This window comes from Oryctolagus cuniculus, chromosome 12 (genome assembly GCF_964237555.1).
Source record: "Oryctolagus cuniculus chromosome 12, mOryCun1.1, whole genome shotgun sequence".
Taxonomy (NCBI): domain Eukaryota; kingdom Metazoa; phylum Chordata; class Mammalia; order Lagomorpha; family Leporidae; genus Oryctolagus; species Oryctolagus cuniculus.
The window spans coordinates 107,204,828-107,225,536 of NC_091443.1; the positions used below are offsets into that span (position 1 = coordinate 107,204,828).

At 48.3% G+C, this 20,709-nt stretch overlaps 1 protein-coding gene across 7 annotated transcripts in view; it reads right to left on the minus strand.

The window, feature by feature from the left end:
* SCAPER (S-phase cyclin A associated protein in the ER) overlaps positions 1 to 20,709 on the minus strand; it is a 439,677-nt gene that overhangs the window by 236,307 nt on the left and 182,661 nt on the right. The gene's annotated exons all lie outside the window — the stretch shown is intronic.

The window sequence follows — 20,709 nt, forward strand, 5'->3', positions numbered from 1 at the left end:
TCACTCTGTCTTTCAAATCAATCAATCAATCCTTTATATATGTAAAAGGTATTATACCTAACAGTTAGTCTATTAGAGATTAAGAGTCTTAACGAGCTCAAAAGGCCATGGCAGATCACTGTTCACTGAGGGTGATGAGGGAAGGCTTCAAGAAGAACACACGGCTGCTATCCCATGAGGGCTGGACAGCGTTTCCCTGTTCAGGTATGGGAACGTGTGTACCGTCTGAGCCGTGAGGGAAGGACAGTGTTTCCCTGTTCAGGTAGTGGGAACATGTGCACCATCTGAGCCGTGAGGGCTGGACAGCGTTTCCCTGTTCAGGTAGTGGGTACATGTGCACTGAGCCGTGAGCGGGGAACGGCAGGAAGAGAGGAGGAGGTCATGTCAACAGACTCCGGGAGATGAGGAGTGCAACATGGGACCGGGGGAGTCGGGTCTGGCGGGGTCACTCACTGTAGGTCCCACTTCCAGTGACCTAAGGAGCTCCCACCAGGCTCCACCTCCCAAAGTCTCCCTCACTTCCCAACAGGGCCACCTCGGGGACCGAGACTTCAACACGGGGGACACTCAACACCCAAATGAATATCCGAACCATGGCACCTGATGTCCATCGCTGCCATCATCCTGCTGCATGTGCCCGACTCCCTCGCCCCTCACTTCCCTCAAACCTGCAAGGCAAAATCCCAGCCCCAAGGCCAGCTCCACCTTTCCTGTGCCTATGTAAACAGCAGGTCCTTGCGGCTGATGGCCTCTCACTACAAGGCAATGACACCACACCCCAAATGTGAGGCCAGGCAGTCATGAGGCCCTGCAGTAGATACACAGACCCACACCCCACACATGCTCCCACAGGCCAAGCAGTCATGAGACCCTGCAGCAGATACACAGACCCACCCCTGCAGTAGATACAGACCCAACCCTGCAGTAGATACAGACCCACCGCTGCAGTAGATACAGACCCACCCCTGCAGTACATACAGACCCACACCTGCAGTAGACCCACCCCTGCAGTAGATACAGACCCACCCACCCCTGCAGCACATACAGACCCACCCCTGCAGTAGATAAACATACCTGCAGTAGATACAGCCCCACCCCTGCAGTAGATACAAACCCAAACCTGCGGTAGATACAGATCCACACCTGCAGTAGATTCAGACCCACCCCTGCAGTACAGACCCACAGCTGCAGTAGATACAGACCCACCCCTGCAGTAGATACAGACCCACCTCTGCAGTAGATACAGACCCACCCCTGCAGTAGATACAGACCCACCTCTGCAGTAGATACAGACCCACCTCTGCAGTAGATACAGACCCACCCCTGCAGTAGATACAGACCCACCTCTGCAGTAGATACAGACCCACCCCTGCAGTAGATACAGACCCACCCCTGCAGTAGATACACAGACCCACCCCTGCAGTACAGACCCACAGCTGCAGTAGATACAGACCCACCCCTGCAGTAGATACAGACCCATCCCTGCAGTAGATACAGACCCACCCCTGCAGTAGATACAGACCCACCTCTGCAGTAGATACAGACCCACCCCTGCAGTAGATACAGACCCACCCCTGCAGTAGATACACAGACCCACCCCTGCAGTACAGACCCACAGCTGCAGTAGATACAGACCCACCCCTGCAGTAGATACAGACCCATCCCTGCAGTAGATACAGACCCACCCCTGCAGTAGATACACAGACCCACCCCTGCAGTACAGACCCACAGCTGCAGTAGATACAGACCCACCCCTGCAGTAGATACAGACTCACCCCTGCAGTAGATACAGACCCACAGCTGCAGTAGATACAGACCCACCTCTGCAGTACATACAGACCCACCTCTGCAGTAGATACAGACCCACAGCTGCAGTAGATACAGACTCACCCCTGCAGTAGGTAGGCAGACTCACCTCCCCGCAGGTGCTCTAGATGCCCTCCTGGAGTCTCCAGCACCCCTGCATCCCACCCCGCCTCTCCGTTCACACCTATGCCTACTTCAACGAGAGAAACAGTGGTATTTAGAAGAGAACTGCCACAGACTCCCACCGCAGGAAGTGCCACCACATCTGTGTCCATGCCCGTGAACTTCATCTTCTCTCCCGCGGCATGAACGCCCACTCCGAATGGGGCCGTGCACTCACAATGCACACTGCAACCCATTCTTCTCCCCCAGGTATACTTCTCTTTTCTACATCACCGGTTCTCCCTTTCTACTTACATCTCAAAAGAATTGTATTTTATGCACCCCTCCACCTACTACCTTTCTACACCAAATTTTGGTGAATAAAATATGTATTCTCTCCATCGTACTTGCCTTTCAACACTTGCCTTTCAACTTAACTCTCATTTTCCCTTGAGCTCATTTTAGCCCATATCACGCTGCCACCCTACAAACTGTCCTCGTTCGGTCACCAGCACGGACGGCCACGCGCGGTTCCCAGCACGGCACTAGGCCCACAGTGGAGCTGCTGCTCCCGCTCCTCCAGACCTCACACTGCCCTGCTCGCCCACCAGCTGCCCTTCCCGATCTCCCTCCCCGGCCCCTTCTCCTCCTGCCCACCGACGGCTGAAGCTTCCCAAGGACTTTCTTCTCTATCCAAACTCACTCATGGAGTAGTCACTTAATATTACTTACACACGGGCAGGCCTCAGTTTCATCCCTAAAGAGAAAAAGCTCTCCTCTGAATTCTACTTATCTACATACACACGTCCCCGCACGGTGTGCACACACACACGGCATTTCCACCCTCACGTCCCCTCACGGTGTGCACACACACACACACATTTCCACAGTAGTGTTCTGACAACAAAACTCTCCATGTTCCCCAGGGACACAAAGGGGCTCTTCCTAGCGCTCTGTATTTCAATGAGTGGCAGCATCGCCTGCACAACCGCTCGCGTCCACTGCATCAGTGACCCTGCCAGTCCTCTTTCCAATCTCAGAGTTCACCCCCATCCAACCACTTCTCCCCAGCACCATCACACCACCCACACCTGCGTTACTTTGACAGCTTCTTAACAGGTCTGCCAACTCCTAACTTGACCGTCCCTGACCTCACCTGACACCGCCCTCTCCTTCCTCACTGAGAACGGCCTCCGCCCATCCTTTCTTACACACAAACCCCCGCTCCTACCTCCCAAGGATACACGGTGTAAGCCAAGCCACGTGTCAGATGACCACACACACCACCATCTGTGGAGGACGCCCCAAGTGGTCCTCCTGTTCCTCCCACTCAGTGGAACGTCACTGCCTCAGGACTCCGCGCCTGCTAAGATCCTCCTCCCAGGAGCCTGCCTGGCCTCTGCCAAGACGAACACCCCATCCTAAGAACCACCCCGTACGATGTGCCCCTCCTCACTCGGCTCACTCTTCCTGGGCCCCACTGCTCACCCTAACGCCCTGTACTGAGCTTGGTCTCCCTCAGCAGGATGGAAGCCTCACTGACTTGGCTTAGGCCACTGATGTTTCTGCGGCTGGACCTGTGTCTGGCATCTGAGAGGAATTCCATCAGCAAGTGTTCAGTGAACGAATGAAGAGAGGAGAAGATAATGTGGTTAACAACAGTATTTATGAGGGCTTATGCGACACACATGGCGCTAAGGGCCTTAGAGAAAATCACGCATTTAGCACTTAGAATATCCTTAGGAATATCCTTAGGAAAGGATAGGGGCAACCGGGACTAGAACCTGGTGCCCACATGGGATGCTGGCGCTGCAGGCGGAGGATTAACCAAGTGAGCCACAGCGCTGTAAATTCTTTTAGATACTTTTCATGGCATATATACCTTTGTGAAAATGGAGCATGCAACTTATAACATTTTATAACCTGCTTTTCATTTAGTATTATAAATATATGTTCCAACTATTAAATAATATTCTCCAACATGTTAGTGGTTCTAAGTCACTTCATGAATACACCAAATTTTACTAACCTGTTATTACTGGACATCTGGATAACTCTACACATTTTGGTGCGACAAACAGTACAACAAATATTGTGATAGTTAAAAAGGCTATTCCCTTTGATCAAATCATATAAATGCAGCTTCCCTTGGTCACAGATTACACTTATTTTTAAGGTTTTTGCGAAGTATCCTCAAACTGAACAAGAAAACAGGAGTTAATTTATGTCCCCACAAGTGGTACAGCAGTGGCCAGTGTCCCCATTTTGTCAATCTGTCCATCCAAGAGCTGAAACACTGGCAAGGGGCCTCTTGACCGTTTGTATTTTGCCTTCTGTGACTCAGAGTGATTGTCTTTTGTCCTGCTTTCTCTACACACATTTCAAGGTTTTGTATTCTCGTTCCTAAGTGCTTGCACTGTGCTGTTTCTAAGAGAGTGGTCACTCCTGGGGGTAAGAGCAGCGTCACTGCATGTGACACAGGACAACTAACAGTCAATTCCCATGAGAACTGCATGGTCGTTCACAGAGGAGGTGTTAACATGGCCCCTGAGGACTGAATGTGTGTGAAGAGGCGTTGCCAACACTGAAGCAGTGGCGAAAACCACAGCGTATTTTTATTTATTTGAAAGACAAAGTTACAGAGAGGCAGAGGCAGAGAGAGAGAGAGGGAGAGGGAGAGAGAGAGGTCTTCTATCCGCTGGTTCACTCCCCTATTGGTCCTAACAGCCGGAGCTGTGCCGATCTGAAGCCAGGAGCTTCTTCCGGGTCTCCCATGCGGGTGCAGGGGCCCAAGGACTTGGGCCATCTTCTGCTGCTTTCCCAGGCCACAGCAGAGCTGGATCGGAAGTGGAGCAGCCAGGACTCAAACTGGTGCCCATTTGGGATGCAGGCAGTGTAGACAGCAGCTTTACCTGCCACACTACAGCGCTGGCCCCCACAGTGTACTTCTATGGGGAAATATTAGTCACTGAAACCATTCCTGAAGAAGGCTCTGAGATAGTGGCAATTTAAGCTCTCTCTGAATCACCACATAGAAACGTAAAGCACAATTAGACAGGAAAGCAAAGCCCATGCCAAATATTTGCAGTCAAACACAGTGGGGCCGACGTCGTGGCGCAGTGGGTAAGCTGCCACTTGCGACACTGGTGTCCCACAGTGGAGAGCCAGTTCGAGTCCTGGCCACTGCACTTCTGACCCAGCTCCCCGCTAATGCATCCGGGAGGCGGCAGATGATGGCTCCAGCTGGGTTCCTGCCACCACGTAGCTGTTGTAGACATCTGGGGAGTGAACCAGCACTGCTTCTCCTCTGTCACTCTGCCTTTCAAATACATGAATACACCTTCCAAACAAACGAAAAATCCAGGAAACTGGATTTTTTCCCCAAAGAGAAGCGGTGGGGACAAAAGACCATCAGATCAATAGGGTGAATAACAAATGTGAGAACAAACCCTAAAATAGAAACAGCTGTTCGCTGAGAAGTTCAATGGACCAATCTGAGACCAGCATCTAAAAGTAAGAGAGGGGGCTGGTGCTGTGGCACAGTTGGTTAACGCCCTGGCCTGAAGTACCCCATATGGGCACCGGTTCTAGTCCCGGCTGCTCCAACTTCTATGCAGCTCTCTGCTATGGCCTGGGAGGGCAGTAGAAGATGGCCCAAGTCCTTGGGCCTCTGCACCCACGTGGGAGACCTGGAAGAAGCTCCTGGCTCCTCTGCACCCACGTAAAAGACCCGGAAGAAGCTCCTGGCTCCGGATCGGTGCAGCTCCGGCCGTTGCGGCCATCTGTGGAGTAAACCACTGGATGGAAGACTCTGTCTGTCTCTATCTCTCTCTGCAACACTGTCTTTCAAATAAATAAAAATAAAATCTAAATAAATAAATAAAAGTAATAGAGGGTCTAGGCACTCCAACAACAGGCAAGGGAATTGTGCCAGCAGTAAGAAGCTCTGGCCGTGCTACCGGAGGGCAGTCGCTCTGCACTCTCAAAACCCAGCAACAGGCCGGCGCCGCGGCTCACTAGGCTAATCCTCCGCCTAGCGGCGCCGGCACACCGGGTTCTAGTCCCGGTCGGGGCGCCGGATTCTGTCCCGGTTGCCCCTCTTCCAGGCCAGCCCTCTGCTGTGGCCAGGGAGTGCAGTGGAGGATGGCCCAGGTGCTTGGGCCCTGCACCCCATGGGAGACCAGGAAAAGCACCTGGCTCCTGGCTCCTGCCATCGGATCAGCGCAGTGCGCCGGCAGCAGCGCGCCGGCCGCGGCGGCCATTGGAGGGTGAACCAACGGCAAAGGAAGACCTTTCTCTCTGTCTCTCTCTCTCTCACTGTCCACTCTGCCTGTCAAAAAAAAAAAAAAAAAAAAACAAAACAGCAACAGGGCTCCTTCCAGAAGGTCCTCCTGGGAGAAACTGCTGGAAGGGGGCTTTTTAAATAATCCACTCATTCTTTTATTCATCTGAGAAAAGGAGAAATATAGCTACACTAATTCCCTGCCCAAACGGCAACAACAGCTGGGCTGGGAATGCAATACAGACTTCCAGTGTGGGTGGCAGGAGCCCAACGACTAGAGATACCACCACTGTCTCCCAATGCATTAGCAGAGAGCTGCAACCAGGAGTCAGAGCCGGACCTCACACCAGGCACAGGAGATGCAGGGGTCCTAACCACGTAGGCCCACAGCTCAACCCAGGAAAGGGATTTAAATTGAGCAAATTAGGGAAAATGCCCAGGTAAGAGCAGAACAGGGAAACAGAAGTGAGCAATGTCGCAAAGCAAGTCACTACACTGTTCTAACAACAACGTGAGAGGGATCCCCACGAAGTCAGAACAGCTACTCTGAATCCTATCTCCTTGTAAAATTCTTATAAAACTGTTCCATCTTAAAAACACAGCTACAGGAGAACATAAAGGCCAAAGTTACTAAAAGAAAAAGAGAACAGGATGGGAACCCTGCCAACAGTGAAAACTCATCAAGAAAGCACATGCAGAGTGATACTGAACTGAATTTCTAAAGAGGCTAAGATACGTCAAGAAAATGCTACAGGGCCTACGAGAGTAACAGAAATCACAATCTGAAAAAAACAGACCAAAAGGAAGAAAGGAAATGAAAACGTAATCCCACAAGACATGAAAGCAAAATATTTACACAGAGTAAGCAAACTCAACAAATAATTCCTCAAACAAGAAAAATGTGAACAGAAAATTTTAAAACTAAAAAATGTTAGATTTGATTTGCAAAGACATGGAAATACTGACGATGGGCAGAGACACAACAGATAAGAGGAATCTGTGAAAAATAAAATCAAAGCAAGAGAGAAGATCAAATATCAAAATCTTGAATTCAAAAACAGTTTCAGGAAAACAATATGACAGATGGAAAGACTAAACCATGTTCCTGAAAACACTGACCCAGCATGGCTAACAGCAAGACAATACTAAATTTAAGTATCTTTAGTACTTGTATTACAGCATTTTAGTTTTTATCTAACTATTGAATTATGTAAAAAAAATACACATACATAACACAAATATGTGGGGCTGGTGCTGTGGTGCCGTGGGTAAAGCCGCTGTCTGCAGTGCCAGCATCCCATATGGACGCCAGTTCGAGTCCTGGCTGCTCCACTTCCCATCCAGCTCTCTGCTGTGGCCTGGGAAAGCAGTAGAAGATGGCCCACGTGCTTGGGCCCCTGCACCCGTGTGGGAGACCTAGAAGAAGCTCCTGGCTCCTGGCTTTGGATCAGTACAGCTCCAGCTGTTATGGCCAACTGGGGAGTGAACCAGCGGATGGAAGACCTCTCTCCCTTTCTTTCTCTGCCTCTGCCTCTCTGTAACTCTGCTTTTCAAATAAATACATCTTAAAAAATACAACTATGTACAAAATAATTATAATTGTAAAATGTTTGACTAGATGACTGTGACAAGTTGAAATTTCTTCCTTTACAATCCACGTGCATCACTCTCAGAACCAGTAAGAACATCTGTACACAAATGGGCTTCCCGACATGACAGCTAGAACTGACCTCAAGCAGCGTTGGGGGGACGGGTGGAAGGTGAGTGGGGCAGGCTCACCACGGGCCGCTCCCGCGAGGCTGGGAGTTGGGGCAGGCTCACCACGGGCCGCTCCCGCGAGGCTGGGAGTTGGCTACTCGGAGGTTTGCTGCACTACTCTGCCTGCTACCACACAGGCTTCAAATTCACCCTAACAACCAGTTTAACTACGGGAGTGCTAGAAGCATGCACTGCAAGACTGAAGCCAGCGAAAAAGGAGAACACCATCTGCAGAAATAGTAATAATACCGTGCTGTGTCTATAATGACCCGACTGCCTTCCTCGTCTCTTCTCCTGGGTCTGAGACTGTGGACTGGGCAAAGGTCAGCTGTAAGTACAGAACAAGGTACAAGTGAACAGCCTACAGAACAGCACTGACCCGGAGAGCAGGGCTCTGCCCTCCGGAGCTCATTGGAGGTGAAGGCTGTCATGCCTGCCCTGATTCCACAGCCCCAGGAAGTGCCTGGGCAGAATCTGTCCACCAGCTGGTAGGTTCTGAAATGACTCTGCCAGTCCAGAGCCCAGCACGCGTGACCAACACCTGTGTGCCTGTGCTCCCAGGAATGCAGCGCCCTTCACTCTAACCCACCTGCGGTCCATAAAGTTGGATCCTCAGTGATTTTTTTCTTCCTGCTCACTGCTCTACCCTCCTGCTGTAACTGGAGCCCTGTCCTAAACCCGCCTTTCTTACCAACACCTCCTCTTGCCCACCGCCACCCTTTGCTGGCTGAAATCAGAAGAATACAGCAACCCTACCTCCTGGATGATTCCAATCATCGTTTGCTTCAAATCGTGTGTGGCTGTGGCCACCCAAACCATGGAGCACTCTGGGGACAAGCACCCTGCGCCTGCTCTGTGTCCCCACATTTCCCAACGGCCCAGCTTGCTACACAGCTGCTTCCACAGCCCAATCTACCAAATTCATAAAGGCTCAGCTCAAAATAAAAAGATCCTTTAAAGTATTTGTATTTTATTTCTCCAAAATAATCTTAAGGATATAGAGAAATACAAAAAGATTTATGAAGAAATGTACTGCAGTAAGACTTAAAATAAAGTATCAGAATTAATTACATAAACTATGGTACATACATTAAGATGATACTATGCAAATCTGGATAATTCTAAACAATATCAATGATACTAAAAATTCAGGTTTCAAATATTTGCAATGCTGCTTACACACATGTACATGTGTAAGATTCACACTCATATAAACTCAGCAAACAGCGAGATCAAAATGCTAGCAACAAGCATTATTTTACTGTTCTGCAGCATCAACTTCTACAACGAGCATACAGGAACATTTTAATGGCTGTCAAATTAACACTATGAACGAAATTCAAGAACAAGCAAGCTCTTCCAAGAGTCAACCTGTACAAAGTTCCAGTGGCTGCAGGATTTGTTCTGTACAACAATGAGCATCACTGAGCAGAAGCACACAACCTGCTGTCTGGACTCCCAGCTCTAATCACGATGTCACTCTGCAACACAGGAGCCAGGACTGACTGCCTTGTTCTCCAAATGCAAATTAGTGAGGACCAAAAGGCTTCCCCAAAGGACCCTGGAACTCCTTCCCTCCTATATAATTTTAAAAACACAACTTCCAGCCTCAGTGAATCCTGGTCCATGTGAGTCCTACGGTCCTGCCCACACAACCAGCAGGGAGCCTTGGCTGACCAGAACCGACTGTGAGGCCTAAGCAAGCACTGCCTTCCCCCAGGCCTAGAGAAGCAGGGTGCTGCAGGAGAAGCCATACGGGACTAGGAGTGAGAGACCACGTCAAGACAGAGACCACAGGACACAGGACACCGGCTACAGGACAGAGGCCACAGGACACAGTACACAAGCCACAGGCTACAGGACACAGACTACAGGCCACAGGACCCAGGACACAGGCTATAGGACACAGGCTACAGGACATAGGACACAGACTACAGGACACAGGATACAGCCTACAGGCCATAGGCCACAGGCTACAGGATGCAGGACACAGGCTTCATGACACAGGACACAGACTACAAGACACAGGCTACAGGACACAGACTATAGGCCACAGGCCATAGGCTACAGGATGCAGGACACAGGATACAGGCCACATGACACAGGATGCAGGACACAGGCCACAGGCTACAGGATGCAGGACACAGGCTTCATGACACAGGACACAGACTACAGGCCACAGGCCATAGGCTACAGGATGCAGGACACAGGCTTCATGACACAGGACACAGACTACAAGACACAGGCTACAGGACACAGGACACAGGATATAGGACACAGAACACAGGATATAGGACACAGGACACAGGCTACAGGACACAGGACACAGACTACAGGACACAGGCTACAGGACACAGGACACAGGCTACAGGCTGCAGCTCCTGGCATGTTTCCTGGGTTCAGTTCCCTAACTAGTAAAACACAGAAATCAGACAATACATTCTAATGTCCCCTCTTTCCAGTGTTCTAGAAACCAATGTAACAAGCCCCAAAGCTAATAATGATGGCTAACTACACACACACAATGCCACAACTGTGAGTTCTTATTTCAACTGTAATAGGAAATACTAATAATGTACATAAGGAAATTAATACCTACACAGACATGATCTCATCAAAGTTTGGACCCTCCTTATTCTAATTACCCTTTACAAAGTACTAGGCCGAAGCTGCGGCCCTTCTCACGTAATTTACTACATTAAATGAAATAACTCATGCTGAGGTTTACGACCTTGATATTCTATCAGGTTCCTCCTGAAGGGTCCCATATTTCCTTCTTTTTAAAAGAAACGTGAAAAATTTGCATTGCAGTTAGGGTCGTGATCCTTGAGGAAGAATGGAAAAGTCTGCAAATAAGAGACGTGGGAGGACGTAAGCGACGTGACGTGGGTTGTCTGAAGCCGCCACGTTTGCAGCTTTCTCGAGTTAATGCTACTTCAGAAGAGACGGGTTTCATAAAGGGGCTGCACCACAGCAAACACTGTGCTTACATTATTTCAAAGTTGTACAGCGGACCCGAGGGTCTTCAAGGACGCCACCCTTCCCAGGACACAGGACACGGGACAGGTTGCCGAGGCCTTCCTTGAGACAGGGGCCCGCAGCCCCACAGTGCGGTGCAGGGCGTCTCTACCTGACGATCAACAGTCGGCACAGAGAGCTACCCCAGGCTTCAAAGCTAATTTTCAAGGCAAGGGAGGCTGCCGGGCTACACAGCAAAGCAGACTTAGAAAGAAAACAAAAAACAATGCGAAGACTTTCACACTGTGTTTGGAATCGCCTTTTTCTCCTTTTCTCTCAACCTCATCCTGTATTTTGTGAATCAGCTTTGGAATCTGAAACTCAATAGTACCAGTTCATTCAAGATTACATACAGTCTTTCTTAAATTCTTAAAAACGTTAGCAGCGATTCCACTCTTTAAAGCCTGGCTCAACAAAAAGCAAGCAAACAGGAGGCGTTCAAACCACTCCCTCCCTGCCTTCTCCCCCAAACTGGGAAGGGTGGGGGCCCGAGGGTGAGATGTGGGCAGATGTGGGAGGGCAGGGGAGACACGAAGGCATCTGAGAAAATAAGGAAAATCGAGAGGCAAGAGGGAGAAGGGACAAATCAAGGAATACCGAGAAACCACGTGGCACTGTCAGGCAGCCATGGATTCGGAGCAGGGCCCTCAGACACGGCAACTGGAACTGACTGACGTAGCTCAGTTTACTAACACTGAATTCCACGGCTATTGTGTGTGAAGGAGGCATGCTAATTGCTTATGTTAAAGAGGAAAGATTTTCTGGATGTCAGAGTTTTACTTGGAACAAGGCCAAAAGGTTTCACAGTATAAACTATTCTTTTGATCTATAACACTCCATAAAACTACGCCGTAAAATTATCCCCCAGAAAGAGTTCAGAGAACCTCATTAAAAGCTGATTTGTAATTACTGATTTCTTGGCTGGAATGAGCCGTATCAAATAAAGTACCTATGGATATTATCCAAATGCTATTCACAAGAGAAAGCATCCTATAAAAACTAGCTACTTCATATTAAAACGAGTGTGTTTAGAGATTCAAGAAGGGCATCATTTTGAAAAATGAAACACACGTGGCAATGATAACTTTTGAAACTACACAGGCCACCGTAATTATGCAAAAGATTCAGGTCTGCTAAGGTGCTTCTCCACAGATACAGGCACACGGGGGTTTCATCTGTTACAACCTATGCTTACACAGTCTGAAGCGACAGGTGAGAAAAGCAAAGCTAACGAAATACTGTGAAACGGACACGGTGCGAAAGAGAGGCAAAGTCACCTTCTGATAAGAACACACCGGTGTGCCAGCGGCCCCCGCCACACGGTGACAGCTCCTGGCTTTTCTGGTGGGCGGGATGACGGATGAGGTGGAGCCTTCTGCAGATGCTGACGGCCCATTCTGGTCTAATCTGAGGTTTAACAGAGGAGTCCGAGAAGCCCAGGGTTCAAGGGGCTCATTCATTCACCACGCTGAGAGGCCGAGAGCGCTGTGCGCTCAGAACTGCAGCACGGCAACGGGTCAGGGCACGGAACCCGGTCATCAAAGAGGACTTCCTCTCAGAACGCTCTGATTTCAAATACAGCAACCTGAATTACTATCCGCCTTCATCCTTCAAACCACTTCAACACCAGAATAACCACCATGCCACTCGTCACAAATGACATGAACCTCCCGATCCAAGGTCGGGGCCAGAACTCAGAGCTCAGCGGCTTCCACACCACAGGGCCAGGGCTCCAGGAAGTCAGCGGCCTCACTGGGCACTCAGCAGCACTGCCTCCACCCCCTCCAAATCTAGGAACTTTCAAATGTTTAATACAAGGGCACAAGCAAAAATGCAACACACAGGTTGAAAGTCAGATGACAGAAAACCGTACACCAGCCTAGCACCACAGGAAGGAAAGCTGTAGGGGCTCATGCTAGCATCAGACATGGCAGATTTCACAGCAAAAAAGTGATCAAGGACAACCATGGTCATTTTGTAATAATAAAGGGGGGAGCAGCGCTGTGGTGCAGGAGGTTAATCCTCCGCCTGTGTCGCCGGCATCCCATATGAGCACCAGTTCAACTCCCAGCTGCTCCACTTCCAGTTCAGCTCTCTGCTATGGCCTGGGAAAGTCCTTGGGCCCCTGCACCTGCGTGGGAGACCTGGAGGAAGCTCCTGGCTCCTGGCAGGTTTAGCTCTGGCCATTGTGGCCATTTGGGGAACAAACCAGCAAATGGAAGACCTTCCTCTCAGTCTCTCCCTCTCACTATAAATCTACCTTTCAAATAAATAAAAATAAAGCCTTTAAAAAAAATAAAGGGGTCAATGAATCAAGACCTGGCAACACAGCTTTCAACCACACGAAACAAAAGTTGATAAAAAACAGTAACAGAAAAAGGAAAATCCCACAATTAAAACTAGAGACTCTAACAGACCTCTCTCAAGGATTGATGGAACAAGCAGACAGAAAATCAGCAAGGCTACAGCAGACGAGGAAAGTCCTGAGACGACGGGTCTGTTCACTCTTGATAATGGTGGCAGTTCACAGGGATGTACACACGACCGAATGTAGCTAAAGTAAGTGCAACCTAACTATGGCATTTATGTTTCAAGGTCCTTAAGACATCACGCTTCCAAGAAAAGGCTATTTCTAATCCTATAAATTAAATACGGTATCCAATTTACAAATTTCTTACAGTAAAACATATAGTGCAAGAAACAACACCAAGTAAATACACTACAATACTCTTGGGCCATCTTCCACTGCTTTCCCAGGCCACAGCAGAGAGCTGGATCATAAGAGGAGCAGCCGGGACTCGAACTGGTGCCCATATGGGATGCTGGCACTGCAGACAGAGGTTTTACCCACTACACCACAGCGCCAGTCCCGTAACAAAAACATTTGATAAATTAGAACAAGAAGCTTCCTTGCTGAAAAAGCCTATTAAACAACTGAAGCAAATTTTACTTTAAATAATACAAACTTCGAGTCATATTCTTTAAACTCAGCAGTGATACAGGATGCCCACTGTCAGTGTGCGTGCTCATTACTGTGCAAGAGACACAGCCACTGGGATATGACAGAGAAATCCACCTTAAGGAATTAGAAAAATAATACCAACATAAACTGTACAAAAGAAGCAATGAACTGACAGGAACGAAATAAAGCAACAGATATGCCTAACAAAACCAAAACTCCAACTTTGGGAAAGACACACTTCCGGCAAGAATGGATCAAGGGAAACAGGCATGAACAGACAAGGGTAGAAATGAAAAACGAGACACAGTTACAGGCAAAATAGATTTCTTTGAAATTTACTGAAAACTCTTTGCCAAGACGTTAGAAAACAGATGATTTCCCAGGAAAGGAAAACTTACTAGGAGAGATGTAATAAATCACAGAAAAAGCTAAACATATTCAAATAAATAGATCGCTAATTTAAATCTGTCCAGCCTAGTAGGAAGACCACCATGTAAAAACCAGAAATAGTAAGTGTCGGTAAGGCTGTGGGGAAACTGGACTCTGAGGTGCTGCTGGTGGGAATGCAAATGGTATAGTCACTGTGGAACCTGCTATGGCATTCCTCAGAAAATCAGAAACAGAATCACCGTATGGTCCAGAAATCTACTTGTTGGTATGTCCCCCAAAGAAATGAAGGCAAAATCTGAAAAAACACTCATATTCCCAAGTTCATAGCAGTATTACTTAAACTAACCAAAAGCAATGAAAGCATCCATTGATGGAAGGACGAAGAAAACCTGATGATTGGCCGGCGCCGCGGCTCACTAGGCTAATCCTCTGCCTGCGGCACCGGCACCCCGGGTTCTAGTCCCGGTTAGGGCGCCAGATTCTGTCCTGGTTGCTCCTCTTCCAGTCCAGCTCTCTGCTGTGGCCCGGGAATGCAGTGGAGGATGGCCCAAGTGCTTGGGCCCTGCACCTGCATGGGAGACCAGGAGAAGCACCTGGCTCCTGGCTTTGGATGGGTGCAGCGAGCCGGCCGTAGCGGCCATTTGGGGGGTGAAGGAAGACCTTTCTCTCTGTCTCTCTCTAACTCTGCCTGTCAAAAAACAAACAAAAAAAAAACCCAATGATTAAAATGAATGGGACGGAGCATCCAGCCCTACAGAGGAAGGGAATTCTGATGCAGGCTACATCGTGAAGAATCTGCGACCACTGAGGAAGCACGCCTGCGCCAAGGGCAGACGCTGCCTCACGCTGCTCACACAAGGCTCACAGGGGCAGAGGAGGGAACGCGGCTTCTCGGGGCTCCAGGGAGCCGGGAACGGGGAGTCGGTGTTGCAACGGGACGGGGGTTCTGTTCTGCAAGAGCTGAAGCCAGCTCCACAAGGGAAGCGCTCAGTGACAGCGAGGGGCCAGTGAGAAACGGGCTCGATGGGAGTGCAGCTTTGTCGCCACAGCTGGCACCCAGCACCTGCGCGGTCTCCAGCTGCTCCTTCTCAGCACTGGCCTGGCAAGCAGAGCGTTTCGGGGTTCCGCACAGATTCAGAAAGGCTCCTTCTCTTTCTGCGAAAAACGTCACTGCGGCTTTGATAGGGACTGCACTGAACCTACAGACTGCCCTTGGCAGGAGGGAGAGTTGAACAAGATTGATTCTTCCAGTCCACGAAAGCATTTGTGCCCTTTATTTGTGCCTTCCATGTCTCCTCCATGTCTGGTAGTCTTCTCGGTAAAGATCTTTCACTTCCCAGCTAAGTTTACTTTAAGCACTTCACTCTTATTGATACTATTACAAATGAGATTTTATATATATATTTTTTTGACAGGCAGAGTGAACAGTGAGAGAGAGACAGAGAGAAAGGTCTTCCTTTGCCATTGGTTCACCCTCCAATGGCTGCCGCGGCCGGCGCACCACGCTGATCCAAAGCCAGGAGCCAGGTGCTTCTCCTGGTCTCCCGTGGGGTGCAGGGCCCAAGCACTTGGGCCATCCTCCACTGCACTCCCGGGCCACAGCAGAGAGCTGGCCTGGAAGAGGGGCAACCGGGACAGAATCCAGCGACCCGACCGGGACTAGAACCCGGTGTGCCGGCGCTGCAAGGCGGAGGATTAGCCTAGTGAGCTGCAGTGCCGGCGAGATTGTTTTCTTCATTTCTTTTTCAATCAGTTCACAGTGAATAGAAAAATAACTGATTGGTAACACTGAGTGTATATAATTTTTGATCAAGAAACCTGGAAAAATGATTAACATGGAATAAAGTAACATGAATTTTACCATAAATAGAAGACAAAAAATTAAGTTTTTCCCAAAAAACATATGCCATAAACATAAATTTTATTGGAACACCAAATCAAACAAAGTCTTTGAGGAACATAGTCCCAGGAATAAATAATATAGAAAAAACTAGCCAGTTTATATATGAAGCTAATATTATATTGAGAAAGAAAAATCCTAAATACCGTACTTGCAAGTCAAATTTAACAATGTATTTTTTAAATTACAACAAAATAATTTTAATAGTTCTAAAAGGCATTAATGTCCTATATTACATAAATAAAGGAAAAAAGTAACTTTTGCAGTTAAATTTTTACCAAAAAGGCCTTTTTACTTGAATTAAAGCAAAGCAAAACAAAACAATCATGTAAGAGAACAAATAATAAAAATACACACCTATTTTTGAAGATCTTACAAAACTAGGGACAGAAGGAAACTCCCTTAAGTTGGCAAGAGAAAAGCTAGTATTTGTTAAGTTAAAAACAAAAATTAGAAAAAAGCAAGGTAAAATCTTAATTTTATCAATTTAGAATGGCAAATTACTGAACTAGCTACCTGTATAAATCTAAGGTCCTGCATTCCAAATTTTACACCTTGCTGAAAACAGCTGAAAATCTGTTAAGAGTCACATAGGACAGCTCCAAAGAGCCTACCTCAACTTACAGCACAGCTGCATCTACCCACACAGTCTCATCAAAGTTATCTCAACAGAACCCAGCCTTTCGTCTCCTGAAATGGCATCAGACGGCACTGTAATACTTCAAAATACAGAATCAAGAGCATAACTGTTCCAAGTATCCAGCTGTGCTGTGATGGCCTTTAAGGATGCACATGCATTTTAACTGAACCTGGACTAAAATCTAGTGGACAGGATGAAGAGCAGCAGACGCAGCCTCTGTCATTCTACCACTTTCCTCAATTTTTTTAAAAAAAGATTGAATTATTTATTTGAAAGAGTTACACAGAGAGAAGGAGAGGCAGAGAGGCAGAGAGGCAGAGAGAGAGAGAGAGAGAGAGAGGTCTTCCACCTGCTGGGTCACTCCCCAATTGACTGCAATGGCTGGAGTTGAACAAATCCGAAGCCAGGAGCCAGGAGCTTCTTCCGCATCTCCCATGTGGGTGCAGGGGCCCAAGCACTTGGGCCATCTTCTACTGCTTTCCCAGGCCACAGCAGAGAGCTGGATTGGAAGTGGACAGCCAGGACTCGAACCAGCACCCATGTGGGATGTTGGCACCACAGGTGGCAGCTTTACCTGCTATGCCGCAGTGCTGGTCTCCCCCTTTCCTTAATTTCTAAAATGTGTTTTTGCTTTTAAACAGTAACAAAAGGAAGGTCCCTACTGCAATCTCCACTTTTGTCTCCAATATAGAGGCAACAACTTGACCATTTCAGCTTTACCTCTATGCTGTTTACTGTACAGCTACTGCTTCAGTTTGCAGTCTGAGCATTACCCATGCCTTCACACAGTGGGATATGAAGATCCCCGCTACGCCCTGCACCTGCTCCACTTCTCACGCTTTGTGTCAGTCACTCCAGCCTTCCAAACACGGAGGAAAGAGTGTTTGCTAGATGGCAAGAGAGGGGATTTAGTTCCTCAGTTTCTGATGCTGACACTGTAACCCTCAAAAATGTTTTGAGAGAGGAAACTTAATTAAGGTATTAGGAACGTTCTGCTTTACATCTTCGTCATCGTCCTGACAGAACAGATGTGCCTCCTCTGCCAACGGCAAGAGAAACCAAGATGACAAAATAATGATTAATAAAATTCAGTAACTCTGATCAGAAATGGACGTAGCCTGCTCATCTATAAATGTCCGGGCTGGAACTGAAACACTAGCCAATGAATTGCAGTAAATCAATCAACAGTTAAGAGAACTGTCTCAGCTGGGCAGGTAAAACACCTCATTTGTCAACAAGCCTCACTGACAAGGCAAAAGGGTTCTTCTTCTCAAGCTCCCATCAATCCTTCATGTGCTCATCCTCCTCGTCTAAACCGTCACATGATGGATCTCAAGATTATGCACACATCACAAGGCTCTGAGAGCGCGGCCAGGCAGAAGCAGCGGAGCTGTCACTGATCCCCAGCGGTCCGGCCAACTCAAGAGTCCCTGCTGTGGTTGAGCAGGCTCCAGAACTCGGACAGATGGTTTTGTAAGACCCAGTCTTGTGTTACCGCTGCACCTTCCTAAGGTGCAAACTTTATCCAACTGTGGTTGTTTTTAGGAGGGGCCTAGTGGGAAGTCTGGGGTCACTGGGGTGTCCTGCAAGGCAGTGCCCATTAGAGAGCTGTCACAGACGCCTGAGTCAGGCCTCAACTCTGCCTCCAGCTCACCACGTGATTGCTCCCCAAAAACACACATTCTGCCGTGCTCACCCCCTCCACTGCATCTCACCAGACAACAGAGCCAATGGGGTCTGGTCTGCCCACTCCCTGAATGTAAACCTCAAAACGGTGAGCCAAAATGAACCTCTGTCCTCCACAAGATACACGGTGCCACCTCCAGGACACGAGCCAGGTGTGGGCTCCAGCACACCAGGAGCTTCTGACAGCCCTGGAGGCCGGGAGGCCTGGGTGTGGGTGCTGCACATCTGGGTCCTGCAGGGCCCTCTGCCTGGATTCCTCACCTGGAAGGGAGAAGACAGAGAACCAGCCCCCTTGCATCTCTGCTTCCAGGGGCATCCATCTGCTGACAAGGGCTCCACACTGGTGACTTAATTACCTCCCAACATCCCACCACAAAATGCTATCGCAGTGGGGATGACGGACCCAGGGGGCACACACACTCGGTCCATTGCAGAGACCAAGCATTGGTATTCAAAACAGGGCGAGTACGAACTAAAGCAATGCTTTAAATTACTGAATCAAACTAATGTTTAAAACTCTGGTTATTTAAAATTTTTCTCCCCAAACAATGAAGGCAACGTCATCAGCCCAGATACATTCTCTGCATGTCATTGCTGCATATTCTATATCCTGGAATGTATTAAATTCTATATCCTAGAGAATACGAATTATAAATCATCTACATATGTGTGTGCAGTCTATTCTGATACAAATACACGCACACACACAAACCCCTCTAACATTTTCCTGTACTAGTAAAGACAAAATGAAGACAATGGAAGTTACATCCTTCAACAAAGTGTTTTACACAAATCCTACTGACTTATTACAGAGAAAAAAAAAACCCTAAAGATGTATTCCAAGCAACTTCTAATTTGTTCATTTGATGTGAATTTCTGTTAAGAGGCAAACAAGACGCTTCATGCCATGATTACAGAAAGAGTAAATACTTCTGCTTCTACAGAGAAAGCTGAGCCGGGCAGGGACACGATTGGGCCACCAGAGCAAGACACAGCAGACTCCAGACGGCCTTCAACTCCAGGGGACACCTTGCCACTTCCTCCACCTCAGTGCCAGGCACACATGGCCAGAGGCCAGCTCAGGTTTCATTCTAAGTGATGTCTTCATGTTTTTGCTAATTAAAAATTTTTTTTTCCTGTCACTCACCTAATTAGCACCTTTTTATCCTGGGAAAACACTTATTTGGTATTTTATAAAAATCACATTTGTTTATAAACACCCAATAAATTATAGGTAAGAGCCTCATGAAAGGTCTCTTTATATTTTCAGGAATAAAATAAAAGTAATCATTATTTTCTGGTTGCACTCAGTAGCAAAGACAGCTTGTGCAGTTTACACACCTTAAAAAGTCTTGGGGAGCCAGTGCTGTGGCGTAGCAGGTAAAGCTGCCACCTACAGCGCCGGCATCCCATATGGGCACTGGTTCAAGACCCGTCTGCTCCACTTCCGATCCAGCTCTCTGCGTGGCCTGGGAAAGCAGTGGAAGATGGCCCACGTGTTGGGGCCCCTGCACACCCATATGTGAGAGCCAGAAGAAGCTCCTGGCTCCTGGCTTCGGATCGGCACATCCCTGGCCATTGTGGTCATCTGGGGAGTCAATCAGCGAACCAGAAGATGGAAGCTATCTTTTTCTCTGTTCTCTCCCCCTCTTCTCTGTTGATTTATGTGGTTTCTTTTTTTAAGATTTATTTATTTGAAAGGCAGAGAGTTACAGAAAAGGCAGAAAGAGAGAGAAAGAGAGAAAGAAAGAGAGAAACAGAGAGAGAGGTCCTCCATCCACTTGTTCACTCTCCAGATGGCCACAATGGCTGGAGCTCTGCTGATCCGAAGCCAGGAGCTTCTTCAGGGTCTCCCACGTGGGTACAGGGGTCCAAGGACTTGGGCCATCTTCTACTGCTTTCCCAGGCCATCTCAGAGAGCTGGATCAGAAGAGGAGCAGCTGGGACTTGAATTGGCGCCCATATGAGATGCCAGCACTGCAGGTGGAGGCTTTATCTCCTACGCCACAGCACAGGCCTTGATTTACTTCCAAACATGAAAATAAAGATACAAACAGGGCATTTACACTGAGAGTTAAGATGCTGGTTAAGACCCCCATGTCCCACATCAGAGCTGCGTCTGATGGCCAGCTCCAGCTCCTGACTCCAGCGTCCTGCTAGGGCAC